The sequence below is a fragment of the Orycteropus afer genome, unplaced genomic scaffold (genome assembly GCF_000298275.1).
Source record: "Orycteropus afer afer isolate SDZICR_OR568_19922 unplaced genomic scaffold, OryAfe1.0 scaffold00143, whole genome shotgun sequence".
Taxonomy (NCBI): domain Eukaryota; kingdom Metazoa; phylum Chordata; class Mammalia; order Tubulidentata; family Orycteropodidae; genus Orycteropus; species Orycteropus afer.
Window position 1 is genome coordinate 5,104,506 of NW_006921730.1, and position 6,727 is coordinate 5,111,232.

The following is a 6,727-nucleotide window of genomic DNA, read 5'->3' on the forward strand; positions in this document are numbered from 1 at the left end:
AAATATTCAGCAAATACTAAAACAATAGCAATGAAGGAAGTGATAACATTCATAAACAAAATGAGCTCAGCTTAGAAAATTATATGGAACAAAGAAACTGACACCATGAAAAAGCACATAATAAAAATGACAGCAGCAAATTCATATTTGCTGATAATTACATATTTGGCAAGGGACTTATCTCTAAGATTTATAGAGGAAAAGTGGATGACCAAACTATGGTATATACACATAATGGAATGCTATGTAGCACTAAAGAATTATGTAGTCTGCAAAACACTGCATAATATGGATGAACTTGGAAGACATTATGCTGAGTGAAATAAGTCAGTCACAGAAGGACAAATATAGTATTAGTTAGTTGTTGTGGAGGGTCAAGGAAAGATTTATATATTGAGGCAAATTTTTTTTTTTGGTTGCCACGGGTAGGAGGGGAGGGGAGAGAACACTGCAAAAAAAAAAAAAAGAAAGAAAGAAATGCATTAACCCATGTCACTTTAGTTTTTGTGTATTTCACTGTACATAAATTATATTTCAATAAAATGCATAAAAAAAGAAGATGGAAGGAATACACAGAGTCGCTGTACCAAAAGGAATTGATTGCTGTTTAAGTATTTCAGAAGGTAGTATTTAATCAAAAGCCAATGGTATTGAAAGAAAAAGTCCAAGCTGCACTGAAAGAATTAGTGAAAAACAAGGCTCCAGGAATTGACCGAATACCTTTGAGATGTTTCAACAAACAGACGCAGCATTAGAGGCACTTACTTATCTATGTCAAGAAATTTGGAAGACAGCTAACTGGCCAACTAACTGGAAGAGATCCATATTTGCACCCATTCCAAAGAAAAGTGATCCCACAGAATGTGGAAATTATCAAACAATATCATTAATATCACATGCAAGTAAAATTTCACTGAAGGTCAAATAAAGTTTCACAAGTATATTGACAGGGAACTTCCAAAAGTTCAAGCTGGATTCAGAAGAAGATAGGGAATGAAGTATATCATTGCTGATGTTAAACAGAGTAAAGTCAAAACTATTACCCCCCACCCTGGTTAAAACAGATAATTAGAACAGATAGGACCCTGGGTAGGAATAGATAAGTAAACTTAATTACCCTCACCTATTTCCCCACCCCAGACCCCAGTTAGTAAACACATAGAACCCCAGTTGGAGACAGATGAGTAAATATAATAAGCTCAGTTCCTTACGAACTGAATAGGAAAAAAAAAAAAAATCCTGCTATTTCCTTAGGCACAGGTGATAAACATGTTAATGTGTCTTAGAAAACAAAGTGAAAATTAACTCTGGCCCGCAGACATGCGCAGTGGGGCAGAGAGGAACAAAGTTACTGGGAACTAACACTCTCCTCTGCTTAAGCCCCAATCAGCTGATGATAGGAAGCCATTGTGACTTATCCAGTATGCAAGTGCACTGGCTCAAATGCTACTGTCCCTTTAAACCGAAGTGAAGGATATTTCAGCCAATCGTCAGCCATCTCATGCCCAAATTCCTTAAATTTTATAACTCTCCCTCTTGAATCCTACAAAACTGTAATTCGATGGAGTTTCGGGGAGTCAGATCTGGGTACGAGTACCCCTGCTCCTTGTGTTACTGCTTTGCAATAAATAATTTTCTCTCCTCTTAATCACTCGGTGTGTAAACTGTTTTGGCCTGACTGCGCACCACGCAGGGACCCACATTTGGTCCTACTGCAATGTCAGATGGATCTTGGCTGAAAGTAAAGAATACCAGAAAGATGTTTATCTTTGTTTTATCAACTATGCAAAGGCCTTTGACTGATTAAAAAAGGGGAAATGCAGAACAGAGTTTCAAATTCTTATGGAACTCAGACTCTCTGAAACCTACCTAGTCTACAAGGCATAACAACAATTTATGGATAACATTGTGAAGAATGGGAATTCAAGAATGCTTAATTGTGCTCTTGAGGAACCTGTACATAAACCAGGAGGCTGTCATTCAAACAGAACAAGGGGATACTGCATGGTTTAAAATCAGTAAGGGTGGACGTCAGAGTTGTATCCTTTCACCATACTTGTTCAATTTGTATGGTGAGCAAATAATCTGAGAAGCTGGCCTATATGAAGAACGTGGCATCAGGACTGGAAGAAGATTCATTATGTAGATAACACAACCTTGCTTGCTGAAAATAAAAATGAAGCATTTACTGATTAAGGATTCAGTATGTATTACACTTCAACATAAAGAAAATGAAAATCTTCACAACTGGACCAATAAGCAACATCACAATAAATGGAGAAAAGATTGAAGTTGTCAGGGATTTCATTTTACTTGCATCCACCATCAATACCCATGGAACCAGCAGTCAAGAAATCAAGTATTATATTGCCCTTGGCAAATCTGCTGCAAAAAGACCTCTTTAAAGTGTTAAGAAGCAAAGATGACACTTTGAAAACTAAGGTGTACCTAACCCAAGCCATGGCATTTTCAATTTCCTCATATGCATGTGAAAGCTGGATAATGAATAGGAAGACTGAAGAGTTGATGCTAACCAAAGAAGAGTTAATGCCTTTGAATTATAGTATTGAGGAATACTTAAAATACCATGGACTGCTAGAAAAACAAACATCTATCCTGGAGGAAGTGAAGCCTGAATGCTTGTTGGTAGAGAGAATGACCAAACTTGGTCTCAACTACTTTTATAATGTGGTCAGAAGGGACCATTCCTTGGAGAAGGATATCATGCTTGGTAAAGTAGAGGGTCAGTGGAAAAGGGGAAGACCCCCAACAAGATGGATTGACACTGGTTGCAACTATTTGCTCAGGTATTGCAAGGATAGTGAGGATGACACATGACTGGGCAGTGTTTTGTTCTGTTGTGCATAGGGCCCTATGACTCAGAGTCAACTGGAGGGCACCTAACAACCACCACAACATTCAGCTGCTAATTCTCATTGCATCACTCTTGCCAACAGAACCAGCCCTCTCACCCTCATCTGATGAGTCTTTGTCTAAGATATTGCCTGAGGCAGTGCCCGGGGCATCATCTAAGGCATCATCTGAGGCAGATGCCTTACAAGACACTGACAAATGTTCTCAGGAACCACCATCACCACCTATTTTTGCTTCTAGACTTATCACTATACTTCAGTCCTCACAATGAAAATCATTGTGATTTTCATTGAGCCCCCGAAGGTGAAGTACAAAGTGTGACCCAGGAAGAGGTATGCTTCACTTCAAAAGAAGGATTTTATTTTTCTAATCAAACAGAAACCCAGAAATTTTTGTGTGGGAATGGCTATTAAGGGTGTGGACTAATGGTGCAAGGAACCATTAGATCAGTCTGAGTTTATGGATATGGGCTAAATTTTAGCCAGATTCTTCATTCAGTGTTTCAGCTTGAGATGTTAGGAAAGGATTTAATAGTATATTTGGTAGGTTCACTGAAGCATGGATAATGCAGCGGCCTACAGTACTAAATCAAGCTGAAGTACCAGATCTGCCTTGGTATAATGTAAAAGAAGCCATACAAAGGTTTAGAGAAATTGGCATGTTACAGTGGATTTATCAGGGTAAGTCAATAGACCCACACATGGCATGTTCAGAGAACACAACTTTTACCACAATAGCAAGGAACAAATTTCTGAAGAGAGCCCCAGCATTCTTAAAACCTTCTATGATTCTATTTTATGTATGTAAATTTGACAGTGGGAACTTCCCTAATTGATTTAAGGCACTGTGCCTAAGCACTTGACTGCTAACCTGTGGTAGTTCAAACCTACCAGCCACTCCTCAGAAGGAAGGTTTGGCAATCTACTTCTGTAGTGATTACTGCCTCGAAAACCCAAGGAGGGGTCGCTATGAGTTACGTCTGACTCCACGGCACATAACAACAACAACTACAACTACAATGAGGTTGACTGGACCCGGTGGTGGTAGGGGCCAAGTGGCAGTACTTAATCTACAAAGACAAGGTGGTCATGGTTACTGTAATGGTCAACAAAGGCAAAGCAGTAATCAGAATCTCTGACTTGTATGGATTTCTGGCATTGGCCACTTAAGCATGGTGTCCCTAGGAGTGAAACAGGTGGTGAATTTATTTAATATTTACTTGATCTGTACAAGCAGAAGAATTCTAGGTCAAGTGAATTGCAGTCTAACTTGAATCGCCATAAAAGAGTCACAGCCCCTCACTCAATTTCCAGACTTCAGCCAGTTTACAGACCTAAACTCCTTGAATGAAGGGAAGGCCAGGCTCCCTTTAGGAAGGACCCCATTACACTACCAAAAATTAATAATATTTCTCCCAGACTTCCTCAAAGGGATCTACAGACTTTTTTAGGCATGATTGTTCATTGCTGTTGTTAGGAGCCATCGAGTTAGTTCCGACTCACAGCAACCCCATGTATAATAGAATGAAACACTGCCTGGTCGTGCACAATCCTCACAATCCTAGCTGTACTTGAGCCCACTGTTGCAGCCACTGTGTCAATCCATCTTGTTGAGGGAATTCCCCTTTTTCACTGGTCCTCTACTCTACCAAGCATGATATCCTTCTCCAGGGAATGGCCCCTTCTGATCACATGATCAAAGTAGGTGAGATGAAGTTTGGCCATTCTTGCTTCCAAGGAGAATTCTGGCTGTACTTCTTCTAGGATAGATCTGTTCATTCTTCTGGCAGTCCATGGCATTTTCAGTATTCTTGACCCAACACCACAACTCAAAAGAAAAAGAATCAACTCTTCTTTGGTCCTCTTGATTCACTGTCCAGCTTTCACATGCATGTGAGGCAAATGAAAATAACATGGCTTAGGTTGTTGTTATGTGCCATCGAGTTGGACCCAACTCATAGCGACCCCTCCTTAGGTTGCTGAGGCAGTATCACTACAGAAGTAGATTGCCCAACCTTCCTTCCAAGGAGTGGCTGGTGGGTTTGAAACGCCAGCTTTCTGGTTAGCAGTCAAGTGCTTAGGCACTATGCTACCAGAGTTCCTAACTATGGCTAACCTAACCATGGCTTAGGTTAGGCACACCTTAGTCTTGAAAGTAACATTCTTGATTCATTGTCCAGCTTTCACGTGCATATGAGGGAACTGAAAATACCATGGCTTGGGTTAGGTGCACCTTAGTCTTCAAAGTGATATTTTTGCTCTTCAACACTTTAAAGAGGTCTTTTACAGCAGATATGCTCAGGGCAATATGACATTTGATTTCTTGACTGCTGCTTCCATGGGTGTTGATGGTGGATCCAAGTAAAATGAAATCCCTGAGAACTTCAATCTTTTCTCCGTTTATTATGATGCTGCTTATTGGTCCAGTTGTGAGGATTTTCATTTTCTTTATGTTAAGGTATAATGCATACTACAAACAGTAGTCTTTAATCTTCTTCAGTAAATGCTTGAGAATGCTCAGCCTGAGAATGCTGAGTGTGGCCATCTCTTCAGGTTTTCTAACTCCAGGTCTTTGAGCATTTTATCTTAGCTTTAGGCAAGGAAGGTTGTGTCATGTGCATATCACAGGTTGTTAATGAGTCTTCCTCCAATCTTGATGCCGCATTCTTCTTCATATAGTCCAGTTGCTCAGATTATTTGCTCAGCATACAGACACAGGATACAAGCCCGATGCATAGCCTTCCTTATTTTAAACCATGCAGTATCCCCTTGTTCTATTCAAATGACAGCCTCCTTATCTGTGTATAGGTTCCTCATGAGACAACTAAGTGTTCTGGAATTCCTGTTCTTCATAATGTTATCCATAATTTGTTATGACCCACACAGTCAAATGCCTTTGCACAGTCAATAAAACACAAGTAAACATCTTTCTGGTATTCTTTGCTTTCAGCCAAATCAGTATCTGTCAATATACTTGTGTTAGGCTGGGTTCTCTAGAGAAGCAAAACCAGTATATATACATATAGAGAAAGAGCAATTTACTTTAGGAAAATGGCTCACACACATATAGAAGCTGTCAAGTCCCAAGTTCTTGGATCAAATGTCAAGATAGAGGCTTTTCCCAACTCACACAGCTGCAGGGGCTGACAAGCTCAAATTTGGCAGGCAGTATACCAGCTGTTGACTCCAATGAATGATGAATCCAAGATCTCCAGGCCAAATGGTGGATTGTTCATTCACGGACAGTTGTAGGCAGCACAACATAATCCCAATTCACAGAAGAGTGTCTCTTTTCTCAGGATGTCCATAAATATATTGGAAGCATCAAAAGGAAGATGGGGCAATCTACTACTGTAGTATTACTCAGAAACCCAACGAGTGGTCGCTATGAGTCGGGTCCGACTCGACGGCACACAACAACAACATATTGGAAGCAGGCCACACCTGTAGGGAAACTCCCTTTCAGCAGATTGGCTGCTCAAAACATATACATCTGATCCTATCATGGGAATAACCCATATCACAATTGCTTAAACAACACAGAATTGTGGTCCAGCCAAGTTGATATGCAGCTCCAACTATCACAATACTGCTGCAAAAATGTTTTAATTATCTTCAGCAAAATTTTACTTGCATGTGATATTAATTACATTGTTCAGTAATCTCTACATTCTGTTGGATCATCTTTCTTTGGAATAGGCATAAGTCTGGATCTCTTCCAGTCACTTAGCCAGGTAGCTATCTTCAAAATTACTTGGCATAGATAGACAGGTAAGTGCCTCCAGCTCTGCATCCATTTGTTAAAACACCTCAGTGGGTATTCTTTTTTTTTTTTTAATTATTTTATTTTTTTT